This window comes from Ahaetulla prasina, chromosome 3, assembly GCF_028640845.1.
Source record: "Ahaetulla prasina isolate Xishuangbanna chromosome 3, ASM2864084v1, whole genome shotgun sequence".
NCBI classification, from domain to species: domain Eukaryota; kingdom Metazoa; phylum Chordata; class Lepidosauria; order Squamata; family Colubridae; genus Ahaetulla; species Ahaetulla prasina.
In genome coordinates this window covers 40,161,472-40,178,438 of record NC_080541.1, presented here as the reverse complement: position 1 = coordinate 40,178,438, position 16,967 = coordinate 40,161,472, and the positions used below count along the sequence as shown (strand labels likewise).

General features: G+C 35.9%; 1 long non-coding RNA gene across 1 annotated transcript in view; it reads left to right on the top strand.

The window, feature by feature from the left end:
• The window catches only part of LOC131196061 (uncharacterized), a 59,741-nt gene extending 43,448 nt beyond the window's left edge, over positions 1 to 16,293 (top strand). Inside the window, exons 2-3 of the long non-coding RNA XR_009154616.1 lie at positions 12,075 to 12,140; positions 16,107 to 16,293. This is a non-coding gene — a long non-coding RNA (uncharacterized LOC131196061). The remainder of the gene's footprint in view (positions 1 to 12,074; positions 12,141 to 16,106) is intronic.
• Positions 16,294 to 16,967: the final 674 nt, after the last annotated feature.

Sequence of the window (16,967 nt, the reverse complement as noted above, 5' to 3'; positions counted from 1 at the left end):
GCACACCAAAACAATTAGACATAAGAACAGTATTTTTGTGAACGCCATCACTCTGCTAAACAAATAATTCCCTCAATACTGTCAAACTATTCACTTAGTCTGCATTACTACTATTATTAGTCTTCTCATGGTTCCTATCACCCATTTCCTCCCACTTATGACTGCATGACTGTAACTTTGTTGTTTGTATGCTTACGATTTATATTGATTGTTTCCTAGTATGATTTGATTGCTTATTTGTACCCTATGACTATCATTAAATGTTGTACCTTATGATTCTTGACAAATGTATCTTTTCTTTTATGTATACCTAGAGCGTATACACCAAGACAAATTCCTTGTGTGTCCAATCACACTTGGCCAATAAAGAATTCTAGTCTAGTCTAGTCTAATCCAGTCCAGTCCAGTCCAGTCCAGTCCAGTCCAGTCCAGTCTAGTCTTGTCTATTTATATGGGGGTGCCTTGTATAACTTGTAAACTACAACTGGCCCACAATAGAGGAGCTCAGGTATTTATAGGTATTCCTTAATTTAGCAATTAAATGTCAAAGACAGAACGTTATACCAACTTGGAAGTATTCCACACTTCTAACTAAAGATTTTTTTCCCCGGGGCTTCTGGCTGTCCTGCCATTTCTCTCATGAGAACTTTGGTTCTTTGGTTCTTTTAAGATTGCCTAAGATTAAGATTAAAGGAAAGTGTTCCATCCTTCCCTGTGGCATGAAATATTGGTATGAAGTTAAATCTCCCCAGTAAAACCTAAGCAGATTCTCCTTTGGCCCGGGGTCAACAAATGCCTCAAGCTATGTGATCCTTCTCTCCTGAACTCTGCCAAACAGGTCTCTTTGTTTCAAAATAGAATTTCCCTTTGCAGGAAATGTCCCAAGAAGGATTGGTTCTCCTTGATGAATTGGAATAATGCTTGAAGGCAGGCAAGTGGTCAGTGTGGGATCATCTTCAAGTTTCTTCTGGATGTGCATGCTGAGAATAGCTGCAGCCATAACTAGAATGCAATGTGAACCATTATATCCACAGCATTCCTATCTGCCAAAAACAACATGGAGATCATGAAAAAATTTACTGACCTCCCATTGCCAAAAGATCCCTTGATTCTGCTTAAAGTCTTAAAAAAGGACATATAGGTAATCCTTGATTTCTGACCACTCATTTAATAATGACTGTTGAGATTGCCTCAGAAAAAATGCTTTGAGATCTGAACTTGTACTTATGAACATGGCAACACTTTACAGTCACATAATGCATTTCAAGCGCTTGGCAACTGGTTTGCATTTATGATCAAGCGTAGCGTCACATAATCATGATTTCCTTAGCATAACACAAAAATACTACAATTAGGGAAACTGGATTTGCTTAAGGAACAGATGATCTCCTTAATATGGTCCCCTTAACATCTGCAGTGATTTGCTTTAAGAACATGGTAACAATGGTTGTAAAATTGGGTTTAAGCATGCAGTTATTTGACTTCCAACCACACTGACATACAACCAAGTTTCCAGTCCTTATTGTGATCATAGACTGAGGACTGTTTGGATAGAAAGAAGGGCCATAAGGTATCATAAGGCCAGCATTATCAACATTAATATAGAGTCAGTTGGGATGTTATGCCTATTATAATATGTATGGGAATAATTATAATTATGGAAAAGTAAAGAAACAATTACCTAAGTAGAGAAGCTCCATCTCCTTTTAAGTAAATACATAAAGGGCTCCTTTGCACATATGGAGAGTCCCAACGAGCAGATATTCTCATACCCGAAAGTCAATGTATTGCACAATGCAGCAGCCCATAATTTTCAAATACCTTTTTTCCTGCATAGTTGAAGGCTGAAACTGTTAAAATTATTTTTTTTTAAAAAATTGGAGTAACAATTGTTGCTTAGAAAAGCAAGATGCATATTTGAGAACTTGAGTATCTCAAACTTCTCCCATAAAATTGCACTAATTTAGGTTTCTTTACAGCCTATACACTATTTAATTTGCTTTGGCAGATTAAACTTGTTCTCATGTTATGCATAGCCTGCCGACAAGTTTAAATAAACCAGTTAGGCTGGCTACAAATCAACCTTATCCAAGCAAGGATTATTATACTGACTACACAAGAACCAAATAGTAAAGTACACAGAAGAAATATTGAATTACAAATTGAAACTATCTCATGGTGAGCCAGAGATTCAAAGAAGGATTGATTTGCAAACTTTCAATTCAAAGGTCACATACTAATGAGTTATTTGCATTTGCAGATGTACATATTTTGGAATTTGCCCAATTCAATTTTTGATGTGAATAGTTGGTTATAGCAAAATGCCATAAAAATCTTTGATAATTTCTATAATTATCCCAAACTCAAGGAAAAAAAAGTAATACAATTGGATACTGAGACTGCATTCATTAGAAGTAGAATTCATTAGAATTTGCAGGACTTTCTCATCACCCAGCTAATTTCTAAATGGTATTCCTGCTGTGATGTGTGTGAGAGGAATTAAATGATAATTGTACTAAAATCAGCAAGCAAGCTCCTATTATATTTCTGATCATGAATACATCCTTTCTTTTCACTCTCTTTTTTCATGGTTGCTGGAAAAAAAAATAGTCATTTTTACCATGTCTTATTGTACATTACTTAATGCATCTTCCACCTCATTCATGAAGGTCACTTATCAGTTCCCTAACAAAAAAAAATAGGATTTTAACATCAAATTCTGCAGCATGAAAGCATGTCAGTTTTTATTGTAAGCTGGTGTGACTTTGTGTGCACATGTGTGCTGGGTGTTACTTAGTTTTTTGTCACAGGTAGTGCTGTTGATCTGTTCTATAAGGGGAACGTTGCAATCTTAGCACAAACTAAGATGCAGGCTTTTGTTAATATAATAATATAATAAAATAAAAATGATCAAAGTAGTCTATTTCTCTTAACCAGACATTGCCATGAAAGGTATGTCAGCATCTGGTCCCAAGAGAATTTCGGAGCGTAATTTAAAAAGGGAAATTTGAAATGTGCTCTCTGTTTGAATTAGAATATGGCTGCATCCAGTGTAAACACAATAGGAATTTTCTCTTGTGTTTTTTTAGGTTTGCAGGATGAGCTTTTTCAAGTGATACGTGGAGCTCTCTGCATGATGTTATAATTGAAACATTGTTGTATGTTACAAGATTCAGTTTTTGATCTCCTCTTCATAATAGTCTCTCTTTAATCTTTTTTTCTCTCTGTTGCCTCATTTTGCCTTCTGAGTGCATTACGCATGTTGAATACCATTATTGCTTTTGGTTATTAACTAGGGATGAATTTGGAAAAAGTAATTTTGTGCTGCTTGATGTAGCAGAATAAGCTGTCAAACATCATACCAGGTGACAGTGTGATGTCCTTCTATGGAGCTCGAACTCGGTATGTGTTATAGCTGGAAGGCTATAGGTAATCAGACAGGATTACCCATGGCAGCTTTATTAAATATCTGTGGAGGTCCACTGTGGCTGCCACCAGATAATATGAGCTTCCTGTATGAAACAGGAAATTATTAATAAACTGGATTGACTGTTCGGAATGCCTTTGCAAAAGTTTATCTAATTTTATTTTCTAGGGAGATGAATGTCAAGTATTAGATTTATTATTACTTAAGGTATAGGCCTTTTATGCTATGAAGTGATTACCTTTTAATTTGTTATATTTCCCCGGATGCTTGATGATATTAGCATTGGTTTAAACCAGACTGTTTCCATCCTCATTTCCAAATAAGTAAATTTTAACACATCAGAATATTCCTTCCTTCCTTCCTTCCTTCCTTTCTTCCTTCCTTCCTTCCTTCCTTCCTTCCTCCCTCCCTCCCTCCCTCCCTCCCTTCCTTCCCTCTCTTCCTCCCTTTCCTTTGCCAAAAGATTTTGCCTACCCCTTTTATACTGAATGTATTTGTGTGTGTATAGGATGTACAGCTAGTAAATATGTATGTATATTATCTAATAAGTTATTGGTGGGTGTTTAGTAGTTTTAGGGAGTAGAAAATATAGATGGGAGAATGTCTAGGCTTGCTTTTTCAAGTACATAAAGGTAGTTATATTGTATTTTTATTGACTACTCATCCATTTCGGGACACAGATATGGATTTTTGCTCCTAATGGCCTAAAATGAATCAAATCAGTGTTTGAAGGAACATGTTGTTTTGTATGAAGTTGCAAGCTGACTCAGTTCTTTATTAGAGGTCTTGCTTCTGTATCCCACTGCCATGTGAAGAAACATTTCTTTTCTATCTTCTTTAGAACAAATATTGTGCCAAAAGTCTGTAAAAGTGTTTTTTTTTTTACTAGTTTGTCCAGGTGCCTTAAAAATGCCTTCAAATTCCTTTGGTGTTGTTTTTTGAGTTATGGATTTGAAGTAAAAATGTTTCCTTATAATGTCTTTCATTGGGATTTAATTCAAGTGTAAGAAGTCAGGGAGGGTGCAGATGGAGAGATAACTGTAAGTGGAAAAGTGGACTGATAGGGCACCCTTTAACTCAAATTAATGTTATATTCCACTTGTGAAACTTTCGTCCAATTGTTAAATAAAAATATACATATGAATGAAAATTTCAGCCCAGACTTAAATAAGATAAGGATGGTGATGATTTTACCAAGCTATTGTTCTGTTTTTTCCTCTGCTACTATGAATTATATTTTATTAATTCGGTCTAACATTGGTTTACATCTCAATTTTTAAAACAATATGGCAGGATTCAGCAGTAAGCAAGATCATAAATAAAAAATGGATCAGGATGGACAGATTGTCTCTTTCTGATACTCTTTTCTATTTCTCTCAAGCAGAAGGTTGTAGTGAAGGGACTTGTAGCTATCTTCATAAGTTTGAAATTCCAAAGTAATGTTCTGAAAATAATCCAAGGATAGTCGATTGCTCTAGAACAGAAGTGTCAAACTGGTAGCCCATGGGCAAGATGCATCACGTGCAGGCCACGCCTAACCCAGCTCCACAAAGGGGAACAACATCATGAAACGTCATGTAACAGCAACATAACGCCGTACGTTTGACACGCATGCTCTAGAACCATTGTATGCCCATCCTTGTTATATTGTTTTAAAGTTGTGATTGAGAAGCAGTTTGGGAAAATATACATGATCCCATAGTATATTTAATAATTAAATTAATAATTACTGTCAATATTGGACCAAGCCATCTCATCCTTTATTCAAATGTTCATTTAGTTTGGAAACTGCTAGATGATTTATAGATTCTAGTTTTCTAGGATACACTCCAAATTGCACATCAATTGTAGCAGATAAAGAAATCATATAGTCATTTCAGGCACACCTTTATCTTCTCAGAAAGATTAAAAATGTAGCACCTAAGGTTTAGCTCTGTAAAGTTTGACAAGCACTGAAACAAAAAAGGAAGTGTAAATTTTACTAATCAAAACATCTGTACTATGCAGCCATTTACATTTTCCTATCAAGACATGAGAGAAATGTTAATTTTAGATGACTTCTTTATGACCTATAATTACTGTCATTAAGAAAGCTCTGGAGACTAACAGGGAGCTTTGACTGAAATACAGTTTGACATGTTCTATAATTAATGCCGAATTAACATGCTATATAGTATGTGCCTCAGAAGAAAAAGGGTTTTCCCCCCATCTCTTCTCCTCCCTCCCAAACAGAAAGTCAAAGAAATTGTATTCTGGTAATGATTGCCATTTTTTTTACCTAAAGCCCCCTTTTAAGACTTTCTTTACTTAGTTATAAAAGTTTACAGCATGTTTGTTTGAAGCAGAATGCATAAGGCCATTAACTTATGGCCTTTGCAGTTCCTATCCTGCCTTCCTGGATGTAAACATTGTAGGTTTAGTTTAGGTTAATTGAACATAATGTGTATTTCCAGCCTTGGTTTTTATATATTTATATATTTTACATACGATAAAATAATGATTTTTACCTAAAACCCTAAACAAGTTTTAAAAATCTAGTATATTTGAACTGGTTTTGAAATGATAAATTTGCTGTCAAATTATTTTTTTCAATACTCAGAAAACCTTTAGCCTTTTTGAGAATGATATTCCATAATCACAGATTTATTAATATACGTACCATTCTGAAGAAGTAATACAATAAAAAGGGTCCTAGCCAATATGTAAAGGTATAATAAAATAAGCCACCTGTTAGGTCAGTTTTGATTTGTCGGTTTAAGAAGCTTTTTATTATAGCAGGAAACTGCATCCTACATGGGTGGGCAATCATGATTTCATATGTAATTATTTTTTGATAATAGTTTATCATTCTGGAATCACTGGGTCCCTTCAGTTGACAGAGTCATAGGTGTATTATTCTTGATTCCAGAAATGGGCTGAACCAAATATAATATTTTAAAAATGAGTAGTGAAATGGACAGATATGCCAGCAGTTAAGAACTAAGAACTATGAAAGCAGCTATGAACTATTTAACAGCTTTTTCATTGATATATTTAATCTATCCTTGAATTGTTTCATTCCTTCATTTCATTCCTTCTGACTATGTAACACTATGTTTTGCATAACTTCTGAAGTGGGAAGTCTCTTTTCCTTAAGAAAGGTCAGTTTTAAATCATAATATATAAATTATATATATAAATGTAAATTATATATATAAATGTAAATTATATATATAAATGTAAATATTATTAAAAAATCTTGTTGCCTTTGGCTTTCTCAGTGGGGATTCCATGCTATCTTCTCCATAATCCAGATTTTCATTCAGATGAGTCTGTTTAAGGTACTGCTTATTCTATCTGCCTCATGCCCAGAATATAGTTTTTATGGTTCTTTGAACAGTCAGCCAGAGGTTTGGCCTTTTTATCCACCTATCAAGTTCTTCCCAAGGACCTGGAATAGGCAAATGTTGATGCTTGGTTGTGTTAGAAGTATGATCACAGGATGTAAGCCGTTCCAAGTAAAACTGCCTTTTTGCAATTGACTGAGGTAAATTTGTTGATTCCAATTCCAAGTGGTGTTCCAGTTGTTTTGGCATTGTCCTTGGGTGGGATTATTATTTAATCCCACCCAAGGACAAGCTGGATAGACAAGAATGGTATCTGCTGTTTTTCTCTTACATTTACACAGAAAGAGACCAGAAGAAAGCCTTGAGAGGCCTACTTTATCACATAAACAGATGGAATGGACCTTATCTTCTTCTATCTCTTTCAAACTGCCTATTTCTCCTCTGCTCCAGGATCCATCCTTGAGATCTTCTATCATTCAAATACCGAATCTTAGCTGCCTGATTTCACCACTGTCTCAGCTACAACTGAAGATGCTTCTCAGTGTTAGCTACTTCTGGGAATTATGAGAGCTGGACTTTTCTATCAGTTTGAAGACTGTCCACTGTCTTGGACTATGGTGGAGAAAGAAGTCGCAAGCTTCTGCTACTATCTACACATTGTAATAAAATTCTTGCTGCCATAGATTTATTGAGTTCATTTTGATATTGTCCAGCAGTTAAACTTATCTGGGAAGTTAAAAAACAGATATAAAATCATAAATATAATATATAGCTAAAAACATGTAAATCTAAGCCTAATATACTGTATATCTAAAACAAATTAGAAGATGTACAGAATAAAACCAATGCAAAATCATCAATTATCTAAAATATGCAACTTTTTCTTCAGCGGCACTAAAATCTAAAATTGCTAGCATATTTTTAAAGATGAGGTATTAATAAGTATGACAAGATTAAAAAATATGTCAGTAGGACAGGATCAATAAATCTATCAATGTTGGGGTTTTTTTCTCATCCAAACCTAAATTAATTTCAGGCTGTAAATATTCATACTATTCTTAATAGATACATTTTATTAGCAGCTTTCTTACAATTGAGTTTCCCCAATATGTTGCTTTATGTATAGGCAGAGGGTTTTTTTGAATATGTATATATTTATCCCCAGTTCTGGCTTTGCAAATGGCATCAGAAAATGCTAAAGTGATATCAAGTTCACAAGTAGCTTAAGATGAACAAGATAGATAAGCCTGAATAAAAATTTTGACTAAAGTAATCTCTACTTAGTTACTCCCTAACTATGTGCTAGTTGAACTTCTTTCAAGAGAACCTTCCACAATTGAAAACCATTTCTCCTATGTAAAGCTATCAAGTTGGGAAGACTTGTAAGATTATTTTAGGTATATCTGCAGCTGTCATCAAAAAAAGATAATCTTCAGGTAATTTAGGTTTGAGACTAGTTCTTCCACTTGGAATCAGATTCTGATTTTCAAAATCAGACTGGCAACCTGTGGGAATGTATAGATGATTATACATCTATATACTTAGCTTCCATTCCTAGTTCTATGTTTTAGGTAAATTAAAGTTTGCAATATTTTTTCAAAACTAGTGTTGTGTATTTCTATTGCAAAATGGAAAAGTTGTCAAAAAGTACTGTATTTTTTGAAGTATAAGACGCATCTTTTCCCAAAAAGAGGGTGAAAATCTGGGTGCATCTTATACTCAGAATGTAGCCCCGCCCAGCTTTTCAAACGGAGGCTTCAGAGTCTGAAAAAAGCATCAGAAACAAAGCTTCAGAAAAGAAACCCCCAAAGAGAGCTTCAGAAAAAAAGCCCCCAAACAGAGCTTCAGAAAAGAAGCTCCAAAACGGAGCTTCAGAAAAAAAGCCCCCAAACAGAGCTTCAGAGGCTTTTTTTCTGAAGCTGTTTTGGAGGCTTTCAGAGGCAGAAAAAAGTTTTTTCTGAAATGGAGTTTCAGAAGTTTCAGAGGCAGGAAAAAAAAAAAAGCAAGGCACAGAGCTCACAACCAAGGAACCTATTGCTAAAATTCACCTCTGAACAGCTGATTGGGGGTATTCCGGGAGGCCAATCCACCTGCCAATCAGCTTTTTTCTTATTTTCCTCCCCAAAAACTAAGGTGTGTCTTATACTCCAGTGCGTCTTATACTCTGAAAAATACGGGATATCCAAATAGGGTTGTTGCTAATATATCAAAAATTGACAGTAAGCTGATTAAAAAAAAACTTAGATTCACTTTTGTCTTTACTAACAGCACTAGATTCTCCTCCAAAAGCAACAAGCCACAAAACAGATCCTTTAGGCCTTTCTAATTCAGGGTGAAATCTCATCTGGGAAGATGAGCAGCCCATTAACAGCAGTTCTGCTTTTAAATGGTTTGATTGAGCATTGGCCTTCATCCAGTCCATTACGAGACTCTGGCCATACTAACTTTTAATAATTTATTTATTAATTTTGTGTGACTAAATAAATACTATCCATAGCAAAAAGAATATGTTTGCTGAATGCTCCTAAATTCCATTCTTAACACAGCTAAGCATCTTAACATCTTTTCTTAATTTTTTAAAAACCCTTTCAGCTGCAGATGTTTTCACTGCATTCTCCATAGAGATATCCAGTTATTTTCACTCAGGCTTGTAGTTCTGTAGAATCCAACAATGTAAATGATTTGTTAAAACTAATCCTTCCAGTATGCTTTATCTGGAATTTGTCCACATCAGCTTTTATTAACCAACCTTCTGTCCGGCTGTCCTGTTTCCTCCGGGTTTTTCTTTACAGTGTTTTCCAGTCTTGGGTTTCATAAATAATGTTGTGTCATTTGACACTTTATTGTTCAGTTTTTCTAAAGATCATTAATAAATATATTAAATAATGCATGCGCTAGTAGGGCTCTTTGGGGCACCCTGCTATTAACCTCCTTCCATGTTGAAAATTGACCGTTCATTCCTAATCTTTGTTACCTCTTAACTGATTTCTAATCCTTGACAAAACTTCACCTCTCACCCCATGACTACTCAGTTTCCTTAATAGCCTCTTGTGAGAGACTTTATCAAAGGCTTTTTGAAAGTCCAAATAAATTATATCCACCAGCTCCCTTTCATCTACTCTTTTCTTCATTCTCCCAAAGAATACTAATAGATTGAACAGAAACCACTCTCTTTTCCAGACTCTGAATTGTCTTGTCCTTGCCATATCACATATGTCTTTGGTCTTCTTATAGGTCTAACATTAATTTTATTTTTCTAATGATTTGTCTATGGGGTAGGTAACCTCATAAGTATGCAATTTCCAGAATTATTCAGAGCTGCCCCTTAGGACTGCTTTCAGGTCTGCTATTCTACTGGATCATGAGTGTCAAACTCACATCGTCACGGCTGTGTCACATGATGTATCAGGATTCCCCCGCCCTTCGCTAAACTGGACATGGGCATGGCCAGCGGAGCTGGGAGTTTGACAGCCCTGTACTAGAAGATTATTATAAACATTTTTGGTTAATATGGATAGAAATGTAGGCTTAAGATATAGGCAAACAATAAATAGGTAAGGCTGGACTGCTTACCTGAATGTCAGCCATTGGAATCCTTCTAAAGGCAATGGGACTGAAACAGACTAACCAAAGAATGACTACAGCTTTGACTCCTTAGTAAAGAAAAGTTCATGGAGTTTGTAAGCTTCTATATTAACTTCTGTAAATAAACTTCCAAGGAAATATGGATCAAATGAGGATGTTTATTTGTAACCAAATAGCATTCACTTGATGAACATTCCCAATACTATAATTAGTTTGATTTTAATCACATCTAACACCAATTGGTAGGTGAAATGCTAGGTCATCGTAAAGCAGGTATTGGAAACAAAATGTGTGTGTATATGTGTGCATTTTTCATATTGATGTTATCTTAGTAGCTAATATGGCTAGTTAAAATATTTACAGACCCCTCGCATCCTGGACATAAACTGTTTCAACTCCTACCCTCAAAACGACGCTATAGAGCACTGCACACCAGAACAACTAGACACAAGAACAGTTTTTTCCCAAAGGCCATCACTCTGCTAAACAAATAATTCCCTCAACACTGTCAAACTATTTACTGAATCTGCACTACTATTAATCTTCTCATCGTTCCCATCACCAATCTCTTTCCATTTATGACTGTATGACTATAACTTGTTTCTGGCAATCCTTATGATTTATATTGATATATTGACCATCAATTGTGTTGTAAATGTTGTACCTTGATGAACGTATCTTTTCTTTTATGTACACTGAGAGCATATGCACCAAGACAAATTCCTTGTGTGTCCAATCACACTTGGCCAATAAAAATTCTATTCTATTCTATTCTATTCTATTCTATTCTATTCTATTCTATTCTATTCTATTCTATTCTATTCTATTCTATTCTATTCTATTCTATTCTATTCTATTCTATTAACAGTGGTGGGTTGCCCCCAGTTAGAACCAGTTCTTGCAAACCGGTAGTAAAACTGGGGGGGGGAGGCTCCGCCCACTGACCCCGACGTCATCAGGAAGCTTCTGCACATGAGAGATCCCGCTGCGAACTAGTAGTAAAGGTAAGTAGAACCCACCCCTGCTAGTTAATGAAAGTAAACAGAACATTGAAAGCAGAAAGTATTGCAATCCACCCCACCCCACTTTCCAAAAGTAACTGATACGTGAAGTATCTGAGAGATATCTTTTGTAAAATCACTATATTCTCTACTTGATTATCCTTATCCCCTTTTTAACCTGCATTGTTCAGTGTTTAGAATGCAATCTAAACACTGATAGAATGCAGGATAACTTTAGAATGCAGGATAACTCTGCTCACAGCCTGGAGTTTAATCATAACTGGGGTCAAGGTTGACTCAGCTTTCCATCCTTCCAAGGTCAATAAAACGAGCACCGAGATGGTTAGGGGCAATATGCTGACTCTGTAAACCACCCAGAGAGTTTTGTAAAGTTCTATGGGGAGGTATATAAATCTAAGTGCTATTGCTATTTGCTTAACGAGATCCGCCTCTAAGCAATGTTTTGTGTTCCTTGTGTTTAAATTTATTTAGTAATTAATTTCAGAGTAGTGTGAGTACTAGGAACTCAGTACACTCAAAATAAGATTATAAAATAATGTCCATTGATCTCTGTGAGACTGAAGATCTTAAAACTTTAGTTAAAGCTGGTTTTACTACAAAAAAAAAGCTCCAAATAAAATATACAGAAAAAAGAGACAAAGGCAAAGATAATAGCTACTCAATATACCCAATTTTCTGTAGCTTTTCTGAAAAACGTCTTTACTTTTATTCCAGATCCAGTCATCCAATAGAGAAATGGCAATACTAAAACTGAAACATTGCACAACTGGGAATGCTTTGGTAAAGTAATTAAAAACACTGTTCTTTGTTATCATCTCATATTTCTTCCCAAAATTTTGTTTTATAAAGAGCAAAACTATTACTGTGTAAAGCTTACTGTCACTAATCACAGATGAACAAAGATGTGTCCAGCTATGTTAGTAGCAGAAGGAGGAATATCCCAAAGCTCAGATAATGAATTTTAGTCCTGTCTAGAGGGAAAGTTTTCTTGCCTACATTCTGGCAACTTTCCAAAGGTTGGATGGAAGAGAAGTATATCCATATGTGTACTTAAAACAAGCCAGCAAGAATTTAAATCAACCAAAGAAGGGAGACTGTTCTCCTTCCTTTCTGATGGAATAATGAGGGGGTATGCATTATTGGAGTTCTCTAAAACTTTATATTGTAAAATACCAGTAAAAGAATCTTAAACTATTTCTTCATTCATAATTATACAATTATGTACCTTCCTTGTTTTCAGGGTATGAAGTGGAAAAAATAAAGTTCATTAAAGGATGAAGTCATGTGATGTCATCATAGAAATATTTGGGCATTATTGATAAAAACCTGAATGAGAATAGGAAGTGCATAAAGGAAGTTTCTTTAGCACCAAATTAAATTTCTCATATTAGGCCATTTTTCACTCCTTCCTCTTGACCATATAAGCCAGGGCTATCAAATTCGTGGCCCGTGGGCTGGATGCGTCATGTGCTGGCCACGCCCACAGTTGGTTTAGTGAAGGGAGTAAAAGTCGTGATACGTCATGATGACGCAATGATGACACAAATTTGACACCCCTGATATAAATCAATTTAACCTAGGAAATTTCCTAAATTGGCTCCACCAGATTTCCACTGTTGGCACTAAAAACTTAATTTTGGAAAACCTGCCAAATCTGAACCTGCCAAACACTCTCATTAAATTAACAGATAGCTCTTAATACTAGTTCTCTGTATTGTCAATTACAGGTAGTACTTGACTTACAACCATTTGTTTAGTGTCCATTCAATGTTACAATTGTGCTGAAATAAGTGACTTATGACCGGTATTCAGACTTACGACTATTGCAGCATTCCCATGGTCACATGATCAAAATTTAGACCTTTGGCAATTGGCATGTATTTATAATGGGGGGTCATGTGATCTCCATATGTAACCTTCCCAGCTGACTTCAATAAGCAATGGGGAAAGCCAGATTTATTTATTTATTTATTTATTATTTAAACTTATATACCGCCCTATCTCCCAAAGGACTCAGGGCGGTTTACAGGCATATAAAAAACATCAATATACAAATTAAAATAATCATTAAAAGACTTATTCTAATGCCTATAGTTAATAATACCAATTGTTAAAAATAGAAATATAATAGATTTGCTTAACAACTGCATGATTCAGTTAAATGCAGTGATTTGCTTAACAAATGTGGCACAAAAGTTGCGAAATGGGGTACAATTCATTTAGCAACTATCCTGCTTAGCAGGGGAAATTGTAGGCTCAATTGTGGTCATATATCGAGGGTTTCCTATATTAAGTGACAGGGTGATGACTTTCATTGTATTTGCAAGTGAATAAACTTTATCACATCTAGAAATCCGTTGTTTTCTGATAGCTTTTTTCAACCTGATGTCATCCAGATGTGATAATTTGCATTTTCTGGTTTTTCCTTTGCTAGCAAATCCATTGGGGAGCAATCATTGCAGGGGGCAGAATAACACTTTTTTAATTGAATTTTTAAGTAATAAAAATATTTTTTTTTGATGAAGATGCCAATGCTAGATGTGGCCTTTTACCACATAGTGCATCAGTGTGAAAAAATAGTATGGAATGCTGCATATTGCTACTTACCTCATAGTCTATAACAGATGTGGATGACACTTGTGATATGCTTCATATAATCTATCTGTTCAACTATGGCTCCAAGGAGTAGATCATTTATATTCAGTGTCATTATATTATTGAATATCAGTTCCTTAAAAAAACTGTTTGCTATGTTTGCTGATTTCCTTGAAACAAACTGTCTGGTGAAAACAAGATGATGTTCTAGATGGCCCTATAATCTAAGTAGGTCTGACATCCAGAGATCAGGCTGAAACCAACATTTCCAGAAACAAATGAAAAGCACGTTCTAAAGTATTTGTATTTGCTTATGAGTATGGTTTCTCTTTAAACACAGGTGTTTCTAATACTCAAAGTGCCCCTTCCCCTCGAATGATTTGATATGTAATCTGCTCTGCTCATAAATAGTTGTAGCACTGCCAAATTCATATTGCAGTAACAAGAAAAAGACACATTATTTTTCTTTTGTAAATGGCTTGTCCAGATCTTAGAAACTTTGCCAGAAGCTTAGAGAGAAAAACTTGAGAGGAAACCAGTAGCTTTCCCTCCAACTTATTAACTTATAAAGTGCCTTAGTTGAGTGTTTGTTTGTAGAAAGGTTGACCGAAGCTACTCTTAAAGGCAGATGAGATGTCAATGTGAGGAACATTGTCCTCCCCCCCCCAGCTTTTGGTATTACTAATACTAGCTTGGTTCAGACATCTGGTTTTGCATTGGTCTTAAACATGTGTCCCTTACATGCAACAATTTGTTTTTTTGACCTCCAGTATCCTCATCAAAACACACCTTGCCCTTTCATTTGAACTATGCCTAGGAGCAAGCATGGGGTGTGTCTGTAGTGTCTCTGCATTAAACAAGTAAATCTGGCAACTACAAAGCCCTATTCCTTTTTTATGTTCCACATATTGTATATATGAGGGATGTAAAAACTGGCAGGGCTTTGGTTACATGGTTATGACTGCCATCTTGACATTTTTGATCACCCATGGATGCCTATATGTTTCCGTAGAATATGTGCATATTGTATGTAAGTGGGCAGGCTTTTGCCTACTAGTTTGTTCTTAAAAGCTGACTCATGGTAAGAGAATTTATCTACAGTCAGATTTAATATTTGACTGAGAATTATAGCAGCATGGAACTATGGAGCTGGAAGGATGATCTAGTCCAACTACCATGCTGTAGGTCAGTGGTAAACAACACACTAAGTATAGAAAAAAAAATTCTATTCTATCCCAAATTAACTACTCTGTTTCCCCGAAAATAAGACCCAACCGGAAAATAAGTTCTAGCATAATTTTTCAGGATGCTCATAATATAAGCCCTACCCCCAAAATAAGCCCCAGTTAAGATTGTCAGCCAGATGGATGCATTTAATACAGTATTTCCCCCAAAATAAAACCTAACCAGATAATAAGCTGTAACACGTCTTTTGGAGCAAAAATTAATATAAGACCCAATCTTATTTTTGGGAAAAAATGGTAGTTTGATCAAATGTGTCCAATTCATGGCCAGCAGATCAAATGCATCCCTGGACAGCTAGTTATGTGGCCCACAAGACCATAAACTTTTAATATTATTATGTTGTTTATATATTATTAACTATATTATATATTTTATATACAACCTAAGACAATTCCACTTCATTCAATGTAGCCCAGGCAAGTGAAAAGTTTCGACACCCATGACTTAGATATTTATGAGAGAGAGAGATTTCCACTAAGGTCTCTTGAGACGTACCCAGGATTTAAACTTAGAAAATCAAGTTTTTGATGATCATATGAAACAATTCTTCAAAGTTTGGGGAATCTTTGATTCTGCACACATCTTTTGTGTAGCATACATGGAGCAATGAAAGGAAAAGCATTACTGACTGACTGACAGACAAGGGAATACTTCCTGTACTACTGAAAATTGAAATGGATTTCCCAATGAAGGAAGCTAAGAAAGTTGTTTCGTCAGAGATCCCTTCTGCATTTCATATCAGCCCAGTCCTGGTGAAGCTGTATGATTATGAGTTTTATTTAAATAGATAAAATGGTATACTTTTTGCTCTTCAATATTTTATGAAACTTGGCATTTATATCTTAGAATCCTATTTATGTGTCTTCTACAATATTAGATTTTGAAGAACTTTTATTTGTTTTTCAGATGCAAGCAAATTACACCATTAAATCCCAGTAGTGAGAGAAGAAAATTAAGGAAGGAGTGTGTCTTACGTCTGATACTGCTTCCTCGTGTCAGAAGCAGTGAAGCTGCTGCTGAGCAGTGAACACTCAAGACTGAGAAGTAATGAAAAGAAAGAGAGAGAGAGAGAGAGTGAGTGAGTGAGAGAGAAGGAGAGGGGGGGAAACCTTTTTCTTTCAATTCCTATTTTATGCAAGCAGCTCAAGAAATACTGTGGATCTTTACTTATTATTTAGTTAATTGACTGCATGGAAAAATGTTCAGGATAATAAATCATAGTCTTTGCTGAGGTTTCTGTTTCTGTATCTGTTTTTTTGCAAAGGGATATTGTCAAGTCATTTAGTCACCATTCAAAGGGCATCTCTCATATTTGCTAGGAGAAATACAGCTATTTTTATTCTCTCTCTCTCTCTTTCCTCTCTCTCTCTCTCTCCCTGCATCCCTCCCTCTCCCTCTCCCTCTCCTTCCCCCTCTCCCTCTCCCTCTCCAAGGTAGGGGTAGTGGGGTGGTGGCAGTTATTATTAATTAAGGTTTGGAACCGAGGGAGGTCACTGTCCCGCAGATAGCCGGATGTGAGTCTCTCTTTGTGAAGTGGGGTCAGGGGATGCAGGTGGGCTTACTAATCACGTACCTGGATCCTTGCTGCGTGGCGGCAGTCCTGCCCGAGCTGCTGGAGGTGATAGCCGGGACAGCGGTTGATACCCCAGACTTATGGTTATGGGGGATTTCAACTTGCCATCGGTCGGTGAGTCATCGGCGGCAGCTCGGGAGTTCATGGCTTCCATGACGGCCTTGGACCTGACCCAGTTAGTTAATGGTCCCACT